This window comes from Balaenoptera acutorostrata, chromosome 20 (genome assembly GCF_949987535.1).
Source record: "Balaenoptera acutorostrata chromosome 20, mBalAcu1.1, whole genome shotgun sequence".
Taxonomy (NCBI): Eukaryota; Metazoa; Chordata; class Mammalia; order Artiodactyla; family Balaenopteridae; genus Balaenoptera; species Balaenoptera acutorostrata.
Window position 1 is genome coordinate 47354545 of NC_080083.1, and position 17511 is coordinate 47372055.

The 17511-nt window shown below is 50.0% G+C and overlaps 1 protein-coding gene across 12 annotated transcripts in view; it reads left to right on the top strand.

Annotated features, from left to right (window-relative positions):
- The first annotated feature begins 1533 nt into the window (after positions 1-1533).
- The window catches only part of MAPT (microtubule associated protein tau), a 109185-nt gene continuing 93207 nt past the window's right edge, over positions 1534-17511 (top strand). For all 12 annotated transcript variants that reach the window (XM_007175823.3, XM_007175835.3, XM_007175837.3 and 9 more), the window contains exon 1: positions 1534-1655. The gene's annotated coding sequence lies outside the window, so the exon portion shown is untranslated. The remainder of the gene's footprint in view (positions 1656-17511) is intronic.

Below are 17511 nucleotides of genomic sequence, written 5' to 3' on the forward strand. Positions count from 1 at the left end.
AGATGATGGGCTGGGGGGGTGGGGCGGGGGAGGAGGTGCAGATGAGGGGGGGCGGGGGGGAGGTGCAGATGAAGAGAAGTTTAAGGCTAAGGAGTTTAATTTCACTTAGGGAGAAGTTAGAAGCCTTTAGGCAGGATGAGCTGATATAGAAAGAAACAGAGAAGGGACACCAGTAAGGTCACTACATATCGAGAACCAAGATAAGGGTCTTTAGGATGGTGGCAGTTGGAACAACAAAAAGGTCAATTCTAGACTCAGAGCCTAAGAAATTGGCCCCCATCTCCATCATCCACTCAGTGCTCCCAATAATACATTAATTAAACCCCTGTGAATAAAGCATCTTTAAATACCTGCTTTTTGTATTATCTGTAACATACAATACTGCTTTGAAAAAAATATATGAGCTATGCAAATTAAAGCTTTAAGACAAATTCCCATCTTAGGACAAGATGGCTGTCTCCAAGCCCTCATACACTTAAAACCTCCCACAGCCAGGGCTTAAATTAGATGTTGGGGAGACCAAGCTAAGGACAAAACCTAGATGCTGGCTGACTGAGAGAATGAAAGCCTCTGGTCAGTTTCAGTCTGAGGCAGTGTTATCCAGGTGAGAATCTCCAGCAGGCATTTAGAAATTCAGATCTCAAGCTCTGTTTACAGTTTAACAGTGTTTCACAAACAAGGTAAAAATAACTGTATATGTGAAAATGCTCTGTAATGTGATAAGTGCCATTTGAACCTTCATCTAATTTAAGATTTTATTCTTGGGTCACAGATGAATAATAGATTCGAATGCTCCTTGTTAAAACAAAAAACCAAAACCCCCCAAAACCTTGCACTACCGTATTACAATTGAGTTAGCCTGCTTTCAGCATATCTGCTAAGGAAAGAATTCACCTTGATCAGTAACAAAAAAGGTGGACAGATTGAAAGGAAGCAGATCCGGGGAACTGATCTCCAACAAGGGGAATCATTTCGGGAAATTCAGGGGAGGGTCAGGGTGCCAGCGATAAGGAGGGCAAGCCCGAGGGAGGTTTGAGGTCCAGGGTGGACGGACTGGAGGACGGGCCATCTGGAAACCCGCCCAGAACTTTTCCCAGATAGGACATCACCCCAGGAAGACAGGGAAAAAAAGGGGCAGCGGACCTGGGGGCGGAGCACCCAGCCTCTTCTCAACCCAGAGAGCATCCAAGCCTCCCCCCCAAGGGAGGAGACCCCTCAGACAAGACAAAGGCTCCCCAGCAGGAGGAGGGCCAGAGTGCGCGTGCGCATTGCGGTCAGCGCCGCGGCCCAAGTCGTGGGAGGGAGGCGAGACCCGGGAAGGGAAGCTCAGATAGGAGAGAGCCGAGAGGCGAGGATGGGCCGATCCTTGGAGCTCTCGCGCGCGCCTACTGGTGGCCGGAGGAGAATACGCCCGCGGAGGCCTCACGGCCCGCCCCTCCCCTCGGGAGGCTCGCGCTCCCGCTGCTCGCGCCTGCGCTGCCCGCCGGTCTCAGGAGCGCGCCCTCTTCGCTCGTGCGCGCGCTCGCAGTCTCCGCCACCCACCAGCTCAGGCACCAGCAGCAGCGCCGCCGCCGCCGCCCACCTTCTGCCACCGACACCACAGCTACTTTCTCCTCTGCTTCCCTCTACTGTCCTCGCCCTCTGTCGACTATCAGGTAAGTGCGAGGCTCCGACATCTGCCTCCCCGTCCTCCCTCCTGCACCCCCATGCCGCCTCCCCTCGCCTCAGAGATGGGTTTCATGAGGTGGGCATTGGTCGGGGGCAAAGGCGGCGGCCCCTCCTTGCGCCCTCAGCGTTCCGGCGCCTGGATTGGGGCGACTTGGAAAGGGACCCATGCAAGGGATGCACGCTCGCGCGCGCGCGCTCGTGTGTGTGTGTGTCCTGGGGGGGGGGGGTTGTCTACACGACCCGCTTCTCGCGGACCCGTCAGGTGTTGTGCCCACAGGGTGGGGCGCGGATGGCGGTGATCTGGGGGAGGGGGCTGCTATGCACTCTCGAACACCGCCTTTTGCCGCAATGGGCGTATGACTGTGTGTGGGGTGGGGGTGGAGGGGAGTCCGGTGACGACCCCCGAAACCGAACCTGTAATCCAATTTCTCTGCCTCGGTTTGCCATCAGCTCTAAGGAAGGTATTGATCGGGTTCTAGAAAAGATGACTCCCTGCCTGCCCCTCCCCGGCAGCGATTCCAGTGGGGCTTTCACTGCCCTTGGTTTAAGGCGGTGGCCCACCCTCTCCTCGATTTCCTCCTTCAGAAACCCTCAGGGGACATTTGAGGGCTGGGAGTGGAATCGGAGAAATGGGGAGGGGTCCCGGCGCTGTCACTTTAGTCGCCCTTCCCCCTGCGCGCGCCTGGCACCGAGACGCAAGCAGCGCCGTGCCCGAGAGAAGACAGCGCGCGGATCCCAAGGTGGAGTCTCGAAAAGGCAGGGGTCACCTGGCCTTGCGATGTGGAAGGATTCGGCAGCTGCCGATCCCGGCTCGAGGGCGCGCACAGCCGCAGCCCCGCACAGACCCGCTCAAGGGCTGCAGGTGCATTTCGGGGCGGGCCCCATTCTCTGCGCTCCGCGCGGGGCGCCCGGCTTGTGCGCTCCCTGCCGGAGGCGAGAGGCTGGCGCGCAGGGCTCGCCCCTCACTGCGGCAGTGGGTGTGGACCCGGGTGGGCGAGGAGGGGGAGGGTAGGCTTTGCCTCCTCCCACTTCCACCCTTGCTTTTTTCCCCTCCGAACGCGAGGTGCCATCTTTTTGCTGTGTGTCACGTCTCTACAGTACCATGCCAAGCCGGGTGGCTGGGCTTAGGAGGACAGGGCGGGGACTGTCATTAAAGGGGGGAGCGCAATTAGCGCTGAAATCTTGGCATTTTGCTGCTGCGGTCTTGAGCACCGGGGGCGTTCACCCGGAATCGTCCTCGGGGGCTCGATGCTTTGTTTGTAGGGCTTACGTGATCTGCGTTGCCAGCACTGGTTTTGGCTTTTATTCTACAAGGGTGTTTAACCAAGGTTCCCACCCCTCCTCCCGCTTTTTGCCCCTCATTTCCGAGCCCTTTGTTAGCTCTCAGAGCTCGCCGGGGTCGAGGAACTCCAGTTAGCCTCGGGGGCACGCATGGAAAGGGCGTCACTCCGCGCAGCCCCCTCCCAGAGCCGGGCCACGCGCCAGAAAGCATCCGCGGGGCTGAAGGGGTGGGGTTCGAGGTCTCCGCCCGCCTTGCGGGTCGCCGCGAAGGGACGAAGCCCCTCCCCACACCCGGAACGTCCCGGGGGCCATGCCCCACCAGCCTGCCCACCAAGGAGCACCAGTGACTCACGGTGGGAGCTCGCAGGCGGGGCCCCGCTTCGCTTCAAGCCCTGTTGCTTCGCCAGGCAGGAGATTGTGAGGAGGGGCCGTGAGGTTTCCTCGGGTGCTGCGGGCCACACCCATTTTTATCGGGAGGACTGGGATGGGGGGCGCCGAGGGGAGGTTGTCATGGAGACCACACGCTCCCCGGGCCCTTGGGGCGTGCCCCGCCCCTTCCCAGCAGAGATGGAGAACCCTGGGACAAGCAGGGCCGCCCCTTCTGGCTCCTGGAGGACGCTGGAGGGAGACCCGCACCCCAAACCCTGAACCCGTGCCTGTTCCTAATTGGACTCCGGCGGCCGCAGCCACGCAGATAGGCATCTCTCATGTGCTTTTATTATTATAGCTGAATATTATTTTAGAACTGTGCGGGATTTTCACTTAAGATCCCGAGTTCGCCGCCGCCTTGAAACCGGGAGGCGGGGGTGGGGAGGGAGGGCTAGAGAGGCGGGTACGGACCCTGGCGAACAAATCCGAGCCTCGCCCTCCTTCCATTAGCCGGAGCCTGGCCGGCTTTCTGGTTAATTCTATCGCTGGAAACTGGTGCGGGGGCGCAGTTCTGAGAGGGATGAGCAATTTAGGGGCCAAATCGTCCTTTCGAGCCGCGCAGATTGATCTGAATATTCGGGAATGACTCGGCGGGGGGTCGAGAGGCTGCCGGGGGCCAAGCCGAACCTTCTCGTGGCTTCAGGATAAGAGCCTCCCTGCAGAGCTGGGCTCGGCACGGGTGGGTTGGAGAGGTTCAAGGATCAATTCGAGCATCTTCCCCGCCCCTCCCCCCAATAGAGCTGGACAGGAGATTCTGGTACCAGAGAGAGCGAGGGTCTCAGAGCGGCCCTGGGAACGGGGAGCCCGCGGCCACCCCTGCTCGGGATGGACCGGGGGCAGAGAGGTCATTTCCTGTCGGTTGGGGGAAAAGGAGCGCGGCAGAGGCAAGTGCGTTTAGCTCAGTGCCGGGAACAAAGCGCAGTACGGGCATCCGCGATTTTACTCTCTTTTGAAATGTGTTGGCGGTTTGGTAGGGCTCTCTGGTCGGCAAGGCCGGGGTTGGCGGGCTGTTAACGGAGGATTCCCGGGGGCCGGGGGACGGTCCTTCGTACACGTATCGGGAAATTCCATCCCTGGCTCTGGGCGCGCTTTAACTAAACGTCTTCCTACCCGGGAACGCGAGAGATGCCCCGTTTGCGCCCACGCTCCGACGCTGAAGCTGGGGCCAGCCGCCGACTCCTGTCCCCGAATCTCCAGCAGGTGGGGGCTGTTTTAAGTCCCGGGAGAGCCCGCTTGGCGTCAGGCGGTCCGGACCCGTAACTCCATGTGCGAGTCTCCGGCTGGTCCGGGTTGGGGTGGATGGTGGGACCTGGGACAGCGACTGCCAGCCTGCTCCTCTGGGCCACCGCGCGCTCAGGCTCAACAGGACAGCTTTGAGTTTTATCTGATCCCCGTCCCTCCAACTGACCGATCCTACGACAGAAAGAGAAATGCCTTTCCTACCATAATTAATTAAGGTATTTTTTTGTGTTTTATGATGTTGCTTATGTTTACCACATAAGAACTGCGTATCCATTCCTCCATCTCCAAACCTTCCCCTAAATAAATTAATAACACGCTTCTCCCAGAGCCCGCTTCAGAGTGACTCTTGAAGCTAATCAATTTCTTGACCAACATTTGCTTCTGTAACAGGTTGTGTTTACTGCAGTCACCTGGCTTGACTCTTGGCGTTCAGCGTTGGACAATTTGGGGGAGGTGTTTGTTGGTTATGCTGGTTTTGGATGAATGACAGTCTGTGACTGTCCGACCTCCTCTGCACTCGCCCATCTTTGAGTGGTTTCTAATATCAGGCACAGATTCCCCCAACAGGAACAAAAGAAAAGGATTATTCCCACAAATTACAAGAAGAAAACTTAAAATCAGTTCGATTCAAGAAGGGCCAGATTTATTCCAGTTGGGAAAAGAGTCCCTTCTATTGAACATGCCCTTTGACCCACATGCCCTTTGAGAGCTGTGGCAGCCTGGAGATGTGGTAGGATTGGGGTGCCCTTTGTTTAGGCTGAGTTTTCCTTCTGCCCTTTTAACATCGATTCGTGAAGCCCATTTGTTGAAAATTTTAAGAAATTGTTTTATTCTACCTTCCCTCGGCATTTATGTATATAAATGTATGTATACACAGCTGTGTACATGAACATATGTTAGTTTTCAACTAGATTGTGCCTTCTATTTAGTTAATTAGTACCTTCCTCCCTCTCACCTTGAAAAAGAATCACTCAGAAACAAATAGAAGCACCTTTAGGGGCTTAGTACAGTGCTAGACATACAATAGGTCTTTAGACCATGCCCATTTAACACATAAATGGATAAAACGGGAAAATGCAGGTTAAAAAAGGTGGTGAAAAGAAAGCAGGATGGGAGGAGGGCTTTATTCAAGGTCATGGCATCGAGAAGTTTTGGGGACAAATCCAGTCCAGTTCGTCCCCTGCTCTGTGTCAAAATGACACCCAAAAGCTGCCTGTGCCCCTTGGTGCACTTCCACGCCCTCCCCTCCCCCACTGCTTCCCTGCCTTCTCCCTTCCTGCTGCTTACGGTCCCACAGCCTGGTCCCCACTGCTCACCTCACCCTCATTGGCCAGCAGAGTGGAAAGAGGAGAGACCACACTCCACCCCCAGGGGGAGGAAGACCCTGCCCTGCCACCTTTAGCACTGCAGGTGCTCCTCCTGCAGGAGGTCAGAGGGACGGAGGTGGGAAACCCCTTTGCCTCTGCTCCTTCTTCTTCCTCCCACTTTTCATCATCCCACTTAGAGGACCCCCCCCAACCCCTCCACATCCCCAGAAACACCCACCTGCCCGACCATTCCTAACTTGCCAGCCTAGATGCTTCCACTAGTGACTCGGAACTGGCATGGGAGGGCCACCTCAGCAGGTGAGAGGAAGAGAAGACCCCAGCCTCACCAACTGGGCTACAGCAGGGAGCGGAATCCAATGTTCCAGCTGGGACTCTCAGCTGTTTTCCTGTAAAACAGTGGTTCTCAAGCCCTGGGGCCACTTTAATGTCTAGAGACATTTTTTTGTTTTGTTTTCACAACTGGGCAGGGGTGCTACTGGCATCTAGTGGAGAGAGGCCAGGGATACAGCTAAACACCCTACAAGGCCCAGGGTGCCTAAATGATCTGGTCCCAAATGTCACTAGTGCCAGGGGTGAGAAGCCCTGCTATAGAAACATTGTTACCCTGGCACCATCATCTTAGTGGCATCTTATGTTCACTGCGTATCTTCTTGGAGGCACTGTTCTAAGTGGTCCCCAGAGATTATCTCATTCAATCCTCACAACAACCCCTTTAAGTAGCAGTTTGTATTATCTCCGTATTACATATGGGGAAACTGAAGTACAGAGAGGTTTAGTAACTCACGAAAGGTCACACAGCCAGTGAGTGGTGGAGCTGGGTGTCTGACAGGAGCCCCTGCCCCCTTCTCAGCTACACGTGGGCTTAATAGGCCTTTATGGGCTAGCGGGAACCAAAGCGCGATCTATAACATTGACGCAGTGGAATATACTAATTCCAAAACCACTGACTCGCATGTGAACTTTTTTTTTGTAAGAGTCTGTAATTGGAGCACAGCCTAAAGCTCGGAATTTCGGCCTTGACACATGGAACAAGAGATTTTACTCAACCTCTGTGCCTCTGTTTATAAAACAGGGAAGATATCCTGGGGACCTTAAACCTCTTCCCCCAAATCCAGGATTTCAGGACTGCTCTGTCATGCAAAGGAGCAGCCAGGTCTGACTGGCTTAAAGAAGACTGGAAATCAAGATCGGGGGGTCATGACATAGACTCAGCTATGGTCAAAATCAAATCACTTAAGTTTTAGGGACATTAGATCTCCATCTTGGGTTCTGCACCTCAGAGGCTGATGCTTTGGCAACTGCCACTGGGACCCAGCTCGGAGCCTGTGGGTGTGAGAGGAGTTGGGCGGGCATAGGAAGGACCTCAAGCCAGAATCTCAGTCTCCCTTGGCAAAGGTGGGCCTGGGAGCTTTTCTCACTTCCTGGGGCCCGGGCTCTGCAGTAAATATTCCGTTATACTGTGGTGTAGAGGGACAGCCTGGAATCCTCTATCCACAGGACTCACTGCCTCTCCACCCAGCTACGATTCTGCTGCTTCCCACAAGCGCCTGTGTGGGCTATCGGACACACACCACACACACCGGACTCACTTCTGTTCCCTTGCCAAAGGGGTTGCTGTCCAAGACCTCTTTCCCTGCCTCAGGTGCCATGCTCCTGCCATCTCTGCCAGGTTCCTTCCTTGCACAGATGGCCCCCACCTGAGTGTGGGGAGGGAGCTTGAGGCCAGCTCGGGGTGGTTTTTGAGCTTTGGGAGTTCTTTGATTAGGAAACATTCTGTAGGTGTAGGAATCGGCTTCCACAAAATGCCAGCTTGAATGACCTCCAGGTGGATTATCTGAAATTGTGTTTGCTTTGTCGATATTTCTGTGCTTGCCCCAATCAGGAAGACTAAGAATTAACCCCCAAGAAATGCATTTTGTGCCTCAGCTATTCAAGGAAAGTTTGTGAATGCCTGGAGGGCAGATGCTGGTTTTCCCTGGACGGGTTCCCCAGTGCAGGGCAGTGTCCTGCATGTAGACAGAGTAGGTTTGGCCTGATGGTTAAGGGTGGGGCCTCGGATCAGAACTCCTGGGTGCAAATCCCAGCTCCCCTACTCACTGCAGGGCCTAAGCTGTGTTGTTTAGCCTCTTGGAGAGTTTTTTTATTGTTTGTAACTTGGGGTACCTATCTCACAGTTGCTGTGGGGTTTAAATGGGGTAGGGCTTAGCCCAGGGCTCAGCACATAATAATTGCTCGTTAAATGGCTTCTTGGGCAGCAGCCTGTGAGCAGACCCTTGTGATTGGATGAATGTGCAAACTACTGACCTTGGCCATGGAATTAGTTGGAACAGATACATTGTTACACTGAGTAGGGATCAAGATAGAAGTAGGCAGTTCTTCCTGGAAGCAGGCGATGTTGTCTGGGTGGTAGTGGAGCCCCCGAAAACCACACACACCCATGTTTAAATGCACACAGCAGAACTCTTGCCACAGGCAAGCAGAGTGACTTGTCATTTGTTGTCCCTGCTTCTGCCCTCTTCCTTCCTGAAATCTGCTGCGTGCCAGGAATAGCCTGTGTACTGTCCACGCCAGCCTAAGCTGAACCACCCTCCCTCCCACCAGCCTGGGACTGGTGACCTGGCTTAGCAGGTGGGTTCCGAGACCTTACTAGTTTACTGATTGAATAAAAAGTGAGCACTAATGAGATTGAGAAAGTAGCAGAACTAATGGAAGACAATGGAGGAGAGATTCTACAAATGAAATAATGAAGCAGTGCTGAACTTGGTAAACTCAGAAGTAGGCTTCGTGGTGGCAGCTGAGAGTCAAGAAGAAAAAATGTTAAATAAAGCAAACTCAACATGCTCTGAATCCAGGGAACGCCAAGCATTCGATAACCATAGTTATATCTGAATTAATAAATCCGGTTTAAGAAGCTTTCTTATCCATGGAGTGAATACTGAGAGTCATAATACATGTTTCTTTAAAAAGGTCATTAGGGGCTTCCCTGGTGGCGCAGCGGTTGAGAATCCACCTGCCAATGCAGGGGACACGGGTTCGAGCCCTGGTCTGGGAAGATCCCACATGCCGCGGAGCAACTGGGCCCGTGAGCCACAACTACTGAGCCTGCGCGTCTGGAGCCTGTGCTCCGCAACAAGAGAGGCCGTGATAGTGAAAGGCCCACGCACCGCGATGAAGAGTGGCCCCCGCTCGCCGCAACTAGAGAAAGCCCTCGCACAGAAACGAAGACCCAACACAGCCAAAAATAAATAAATAAATTTATTTTTTTAAAAAAGTCATTAAATCAGAAAATCAAAGGGACTTCCCTGATGGTCCAGCGGTTAAGAATCCACCATCCAATGCAGGGGACGCAGGTTCGATCCCTGGTTGGGGAACTAAGATCCCACATGCCGCGGGGCAACTGAGCCCATGCGCCACAACTACAGAGCCCACATGCTGGAGCCCGTGCTCCACAACTGGAGAGAAGCCCGCCTGCTGCAACTAAGACCCAATGCAGCAATAAATAAATAAATAAATAAAATATTTTTTAAAAATCATAAAAAATGATACATATATATTTTAAACATTTAAATTAACCAGATAGTTGTGCATTTATTCCTCCATCTTTTGCTGTAGGGCCCAGGCCTTCTTTTGGTGTTTGGGTCAGCTGGTTGGAATTCCTTGTCTTTTTGGCCTAAGCAACACCCATAATGCATTGTCTAGGACTTCCAGCTGGTTGGAACAAGGGCTTACACTGTGTATAATCTGAATGCAGAGTCTCTCTAGAGTTTTACTATTTTTTTCGCAGTCTTTAACATCCTATTTGACGGTTAAAAATTTACTCACCTTTATGAAGTCTCTCCAAGTATTCAACTTGATTTTCTTAGAGTCAGTGAATGATTTTCAGAATTCATCTTACATTTAACACTTGAATGTCATCAGCTTGCACTGTATTTAAGTTGTGTGACTATTGTAACAAATATGATGGACCTAGAAGGTTGGCGGTGGTAGGAGGAGGCCCTGGCTGTGGACATCAGGCCTTGTGGACCAAGCCTTGAATATTTACACTCCTTCATTTCTGCTTCTTACGTGGTGTCAGGCAGGAGAGGGCCTGCTGTGGAGACTTTTGTGTTAAGTAAATGGTAGGCATCATCTTCCCAGCATCTCTTGCCTGTCTTCCAGGACTAGCGTGGCACTTGGAATTCATTCACATAGAATCCCAACTAAACGGGGCATTGCAAAATTCTCCCCATAAAACTCAACATAAATTTAAATTCTCTTTACCATGTTAACTCCCCTTAGTGAAGGAGCTTTAGATCAAGATCCAACAATTAAAAAGCCATTTTTAAATCAGCAAGTTAGAATTAAATCTGAAGCCATTGATAATGATGTTTCATTCATGGGTCTCCCTTTGGTCCTGTCTGCTTCACTGCTAAATCAGGCATCAAAGAGAAGAGGGACATCAATTATCTCTGGTCCCAGCTGCTGGTTTTCCTTCCAGCCTATCGCCCAGTTTTCTGGTTTCCCGGGAAGGCTGGGTGATGTTGTCTTGGGACCTAAGCTTGTAGTTCTACAAAAAACCTCAGGAGGCACTTTCATCCTTGTGTCCTCCTCTTCAGGACGTTAAGGATATTAGAAGACCCCTGGGTCCATAATCGCCTGTGATGTGATCCACAGCCTAATGCCAAGAAGGAAGTGGCAGAAAGGACCAATTCATGGAATCCTAGAACTGTGCCCCTCACCCAGGATAAAGGACAGCCCTTCCTCCAGAAGTAGAACCAGAATTCTAAATTATGTGTCAACAGAATTGTCCTGGATCAAATCCAGTTCTGCCATTGATTTACAGATCGTTTCAGAGGTGCTTATTTTCAGTTGTTCTTGATTGGACAGTGATACCAAACCACTGTCTTACCTCATTCCCTCTCCCATGATCTCAAAAAGAGGCTTATTGGATAATTAATAATCTAAAGGCTTAAGGACTCCCCTAGTGGTGCAGTGGTTAAGACTCCGCACTTCCAGTGTAGGGGGCACGCGTTTGATCCCTGGTCAGGGAAGTTCTGTATGCCGTGTGGCACAACCAAAAAAAAAAAAAAAAAAACACTATAAAACTCTTAGAAGAAAATGCAGGATAAAAGCTTCAAAACATTACATTTGGCAGTGATTTCTTAAATATGATACCAAAGGCACAGGAAACAAAAGAAAACATAGACAAATTGGAGCTCATGAAAATTTTAAAAATTAAAAAATAAATAAAAAATAAAGGCTTAAGTGCCCAAAAGAAGGTTACAATTTACAGAGTCTCTCTGGTTTAATATTTAAATATGAATATTCACTACCTTATTTGTTTTATGTCTGGGCTTTTTATATTGGGTTTGCTGAAAACTGGAACAGCTTTCAACTTTGGTATTGGTAATGCATCAGAATTTAAATCAATGTATGTTGATAAGCCAAGCAAAAGTTCTACATACAAATAAAATAGTTGTACGTAACCTGCTACTTTGGGGCAAGGTAATAATCGTTTGGTTATTGGTATTACTAAGTAATAATGGTTTGATTCATATGAAACCTGTCCCTTTTGAAGTTGCCACTTGCCAAGAATCACCAGGAATAGCTGTTTGGGAATAACTGTTTGGAAGAGTCGCTAACTCTTCTGCCGTCCATTTTCTGCCTTGTCTTTTTCCTAGAAACAGGGGAATTCTACACTGTCCCCACCCCATGGTACAGCAGTTCAGCTTCTGCCTCTGCTGTCGCCATGAGGCTGGCTTAGAAACGAAGGATTTTGCAGAACATCCCTAAACCCGCTTGAATAATGGACTGATCATTCAGAGACGCACCTGAACCATCTTTAAACCTGTTTAATCTTTTCACCTGGGTTAATCTCGTGGGGATAACGTGCCTCCTGGGTGTCTCTCCATTGGATGCATTTCTTCCCTCGTTAGTTCTGAAGTCCCTCCTTTCTTAGCAGCGCAGTGAGTGATGGCTGCACTCTGTTCCCTGCAGAGTATTAATACAGACTGAATACATTGAAATAAATCCCTGTCAGTGTCACTAACGTGCTATAAATAATTATGAACCAATGTTTGATGTCTCATGGGAAATGCAGGAAAAAAATGTTTTTAACCGACAGGATTCATGTTATAAGTTGACAATCTGGGCCAAGTGAAAATCTTTTTAAAACATCTCCTGATCTGAACAATAAATCTTGCCAGCAAGACTGAATTCCAGAAGTTAGCCATCCTCTTATTTTGTGGGGCCTCAGTTATCACTCACTGCTTGGGCTTACCCAGCCCTGAATTTAATTGCAGTCTTCCTGTTTATCTACCAGTTGTGGCAATAATTAAGATTTCCTGGAATTCCCTTGAGGACCAGTGGTTAGGACTCTGAGCTTTCACTGCCAAGGGCCCAGGTTCAATCACTGGTTGGAGAACTAAGATCCCACAAGCCGTGAGGTTCGGCCAAAAAAAAAGATTTCCTGAACCTTCATTTTTCCATCTGTAAAATGGGGATTATTCAATCTTCCTTCTCAAAATGGACAATAATGTGGTCTTTCTTCTCACTGGGTAATCACAGAACTGAAATGAAACAATCTAGGAGAATTCCTTTGGGCTTTTCAGAAAACAAGTGCGACAGGGGTGGGGGATACCTCCTGGGATCCACAGTCATGCACCTGATCTGAAGTCTCTCTTGGGCTGAGCCTGGAATAGTATAGCCGCTGCTGCTACCTCTCTCCTTTAGCGCCGGCCAGACGGTGCATACTGCTTCCCAGGAGTGCGCACCCAGTCAGCTGGGCCTGAGCCCTGGATGGATAGACAGATGGCCGCAGTCCAGCCTGTACTGGTCTTATCTGCCCCTTCTTTGGAGGGGAAGCCGATAGCCAGGTGTAGGACGGTGGGTGGGGTGCCTTTAGTATGACCTCAGATGATATCTCTTCCTGCCAGTGGGACTTCCTTGGCTCATGCTGTGACCCTCAGAGGGAATTAATTTCCTGGGAGCCTTTCTGTTTTCTCAGGGGGTTTCAGTTTCCTCCTAATCAAACAGGGACTGGGTGCAGAATCTCATATTCTAATTATGCCCAGGGGCAGCCTCTTCCTGCCACTGTGTTTAGCACATGCTGGGAATCGATTAGGTCAAGAGCGATTAAAGTCTGGAGTTGACTTTGATGGTATAATATTCTTTTTTTTTTTTAATTTTTTTCCTTTTTTTCTTTCTTTTTTTTTTAAAAAGTTTTTATTTATTTATTTATTTATGGCTGTGTTGGGTCTTCGTTTCTGTGTGAGGGCTTTCTCTAGTTGCGGCAAGCGGGGGCCACTCTTCATCACGGTGCGCAGGCCTCTCACTATCGCAGCCTCTCTTGTTGCGGAGCACAGGCTCCAGACGCGCAGGCTCAGTAATTGTGGCTCTTGGGCCCAGCTGCTCCGCGGCATGTGGGATCTTCCCAGACCAGGGCTCGAACCCATGTCCCCTGCATTGGCAGGCAGATTCTCAACCACTTCACCACCAGGGAAGCCCCGGTATGATATTCTCATGGCTGTTTGGCAGCAAGAGGCATAGTGAAGGCTCATTCATTGAATACTTGCACTTGGAATTTGAATTGAGCTGGAGCTGGGCTGCAGTCTATTTGCCTTTGCCCTGGGATTGGAGGGTTTCTCATGCAAGTGGACAGTGGGAAGTATTTCAGGGGCTGTGTGTCACCCCACCCTGACAACAGCCCAGCAGTTCTACTGAGTGGCTGGCCTTGAGCATCAGTCCTGGGTACCTGGTGTCCCCACATCATCAACCTTTGTTTACCCTGCTCTCCCCAAAGCTGTCCTTGTTACGCCATGGTCCCATCCGCTTTGGCCATTGGAACCTGCCATCCTCAAGTCCCCATGTGGCAAACCTTGGAGTCTTACACTCTTCTTCCCACCCCCCACCCCCATATCCTGGAACAGACTTAACCATCATTTTCTTCTTCCCAGATGTCACCTGGACCTGCCCCTCCCTTTCCAGTGCTTCCTCACCAGCGCTAAAAGGAATGTAGGTCTTATCACTTCACCCTCGGATCATTGTGGAAACAATAATGGATTGTTCCCAAGTTCGGTTCCGAAATTGACATCCAATCCATTTTGCAGACCATTGCCAAACTCTTCTTCCCAGAGTAGCCCTGTCCTCTGCCCTGCCCAATCCAAGCATGAGCCCAAGATTGCCTTTTCTGTCCCTTGCTAAGTCACGTCCCACCTCTCGCTGCCTGCCTAAGTCCGCATGCCTCGGCCTGGCCTCCCTGTCTAGTCCTACAGGTCCGGTCCCACCGCTGGCCAGCCTGCCTCTTGGCTCCTTCATAAACATCATGTTCTTTCTGCCCCAGCTCATCCATGGTACCTTTGCTGAGAATGTCCCCTCTTCCTTCCCCTCTCCTGACCTTCCCTAATCTCTATCTCCTCTGAAAGCCTTCTCCAGCTACTGCACTCAACAAGATCCATAGATCTACACGTTTCATCTCTCAGCAGTCATCAGCACTGCAGTGGTTAACGCTTAATTGTTTTACCTCTTGCCTTTCTGTGTGTGCCCGTCTCATCTTCCCGCAGGTTGTATGCTCTCTGAGGGCAAGGCTTGTGTCTTGGGTGGCTTTCCTGCTCCCCTGGGTGTCTTGCCCAGTCACAGAGCTGAGCACGTACATAGCTCAAAATAATTCCTCTTGAATCATGAAGCTGGATACTAATAAATCAAACAGGCTGATGTCAAATGAGTTTTACCCTTTTAAATAAAGTACATTCTCCACCTCCTAGTACATGGTTCTATTGTTCTATATACTTAAAATAACAAAAGTCACATTTCCTTTAATATAGTCTATAATTGTTGCTTTGCCTTACTTCAGACCAACTTAACTGTTAGTCCATATTAGTTTTGCTATACGAAGATGCTGATAATAATGGTAGTAACAGGTTGCTTTTATTTTCCTAAAAACATTGCTGCATTTAACCCTCACTCCCCTAGAGATTCCACAGTTGGGGAGGGAGCCAGATGGTACCTCAGTCCAGGACCTTGTCTTGCTGCCTCCGTGCCCTCAGAGCCCCCCCTGTGGTTCCACCCTTCATGCCAACGGACATGTCTTTAGTGCTAATGACCGGAGAAGCCGTGCCCTCCGGCCTCGGTGATCCGGTCATATGTAACATGAGCCCGGAGAAAATACTTTAAACTGAAAGCTAGCCTCTAAACTGGGCTGCTGCTTCATGTCACCGGTGACGGCAGAACCAAATTTAGTGTCGTGGGCAGTTCTACACTTACCAAATAGTGAAGCTCATTTTTCTGCCAGCATGAAAAATGTTCACACCTGCCGCACTTCCATGGAGGGGTACATGGGACCAAAAGGTTGGAAAATGTGGCCCCAGAGGAGCCCTGGGGTGTAGACTCAGGGAAGATGACATTCAGGTTCCCAGGCAGTGTCTGCAGGGAGAAATTTAATTCAACGTGGGTGGTTTCCCTGGGCGGCCAAAGCAAGTCCCCGGCTGTTAGGAAAACGGGTTACGGTGGGAGGGGAGGGAGGGTGGGAGGGGTTGGGGCCAAACCTGCAGCACCAAGCCCCCTGGGTACTGCCCCATCCCCCTTACTCAGCAGTCCACTTTATATCCCACAGGTCTACACCACTGCTAGAGTTCACACTCTAGGACCAGGAAAAGTGACGGGGATCAGGGAAGGGAGGGACAGACAGCCATGAGGTTGAGGTTGCACATACTGCATTTCTTAAAGCCACAACTTCACCAGGCACTTTGATGGTGTTGAAATACACTTCCCATAGCCACCCTTCCATCTAACTAAAACAAGAGTCTGGTCTCAGTTCTGTTCTTGCCTCCTACTTTCTCCCCCAAGTTAAAAAAAAAAGAAAAAATCACCGGCTATACAGCCAAGATACCACCTGTGAGATCCTGCCCTAGTTTCTGATCTGTTGGGTTTTTTGTTTTCTGTGTTTTTTGGCGGGGGTGGGCACAGGGATCATTTCAGTCTATAAATTGTCTTCAGGATGAGTAGTAAGTGTTTCTTCAAGAAAATTCTTAAAAGCACCGCAAACAGAAAGTTGGAGTGCCTGGTGGTACTTGGCGCTGGGCACAGACCTGGTTAGCTACGTGGTTCCGGGCGGGAGCTGAGGGGTGTGGGCCTCTCTGCACACAGACCTGGATGTAAAGTTAGGAGGGGGAGGGATAAATTGGGAGATTGGGATTGACATATACACACTGCTATGTATAAAATAGGTAACCAACAAGGACCTACTGTATAGCACAGGGAACTATACTCAATATCTTGTAATAACCTATAATGGAAAAGAATCTGAAAAAGAATAGATATATATGTATATGCATAACTGAATCACTTTGCTGTACACTGCTTCCCCCTCCCCCCCGACAGGGACAAAGAAAATGTTTTTTTTTTTAATTTATTTTATTGAAGTATAGTTGATTTACAATGTTGTGTTAATTTCTGCTGTACAGCAAAATGATTCAGTTATACATATATACACATTCTTTTTCATATTCTTTTCCGTTATGGTTTATCACAGGATACTGAATATAGTTCCCTGTGCTATACAGTAGGACCTTGTTGTTTATCCATTCTATGTATAATCGTTTACAACTGCTAATCCCAAACTCCCAATCCATCCCTCCCCCACCCCCAGAAAAAGTTTTTGATGTTTTTTTTAATAGGGTAGAGACCTGGAATTGCAGTTTGAGGACTTGTGCATTATGATGAATAGATGAACAGATTGCTTCTTCCTCTTATAAAATTCTATTCAGCATAAGAAGTGTTTGGGGGATGGGCATAATTTGTGCCCCAATGTGCTCCTGCACCCGGTAATGGGGAGCAGAGGCAGCCGCAGGTGAAGGGAGAAATCACCGAGTCTTTGCAGCCCAAGGTGGAGTCTGTGACGGCGGGGCTGTGGCCAGAGGACCTGCCTCGCCGTCACCCATGTTTCCAGGGATCCAGAAAACATGGAAGAAGGAAACAGCTCCATCACGTTAAGGCAGCCCTGGCTAAGTAACACATCTTGTAATACAAGTTATTTTTTCCCATAACTAAAGGCTAAAAATGGTTGCTTGAATTTAAAGATAATTAGTAAATTAATTGGGTTTCTATACTACTGATTAAAATTTTCTGCTTTCACGTTACTAGGGCGCAGTATTTTGTGTTTAATTTCCACAAATTGATTCCTTTTTATCTGATTCCACTTTGTCTGATTCCATTTTATTTTTTAAAATACATTTGTTTATTTATTTTATTTTTGGCTGCGTTGGGTCTTTGTTGCTGCACGCAGGCTTTCTCTGGTTGTGGCGAGCGGGGACTACTCTTCGTTGCTGTGCACGGGCTTCTCATTGTGGTGGCTTCTCTTGTTGCGGAGCACGGGCTCTAGGTGTGCAGGCTTCAGTAGTTGTGCTTCACGGCCTCTAGAGCGCAGGCTCAGCAGTTGTGGCGCACAGGCTTAGTTGCTCCGCGGCATGTGGGATCCTCCCGGACCAGGGCTCGAACCCGTGTCCCCTGCATTGGCAGGTGGATTCTTAACCACTGCACCACCAGGGAAGCCCCTGTCTGATTCCATTTTGAGGGGCTTCCCCGGAGA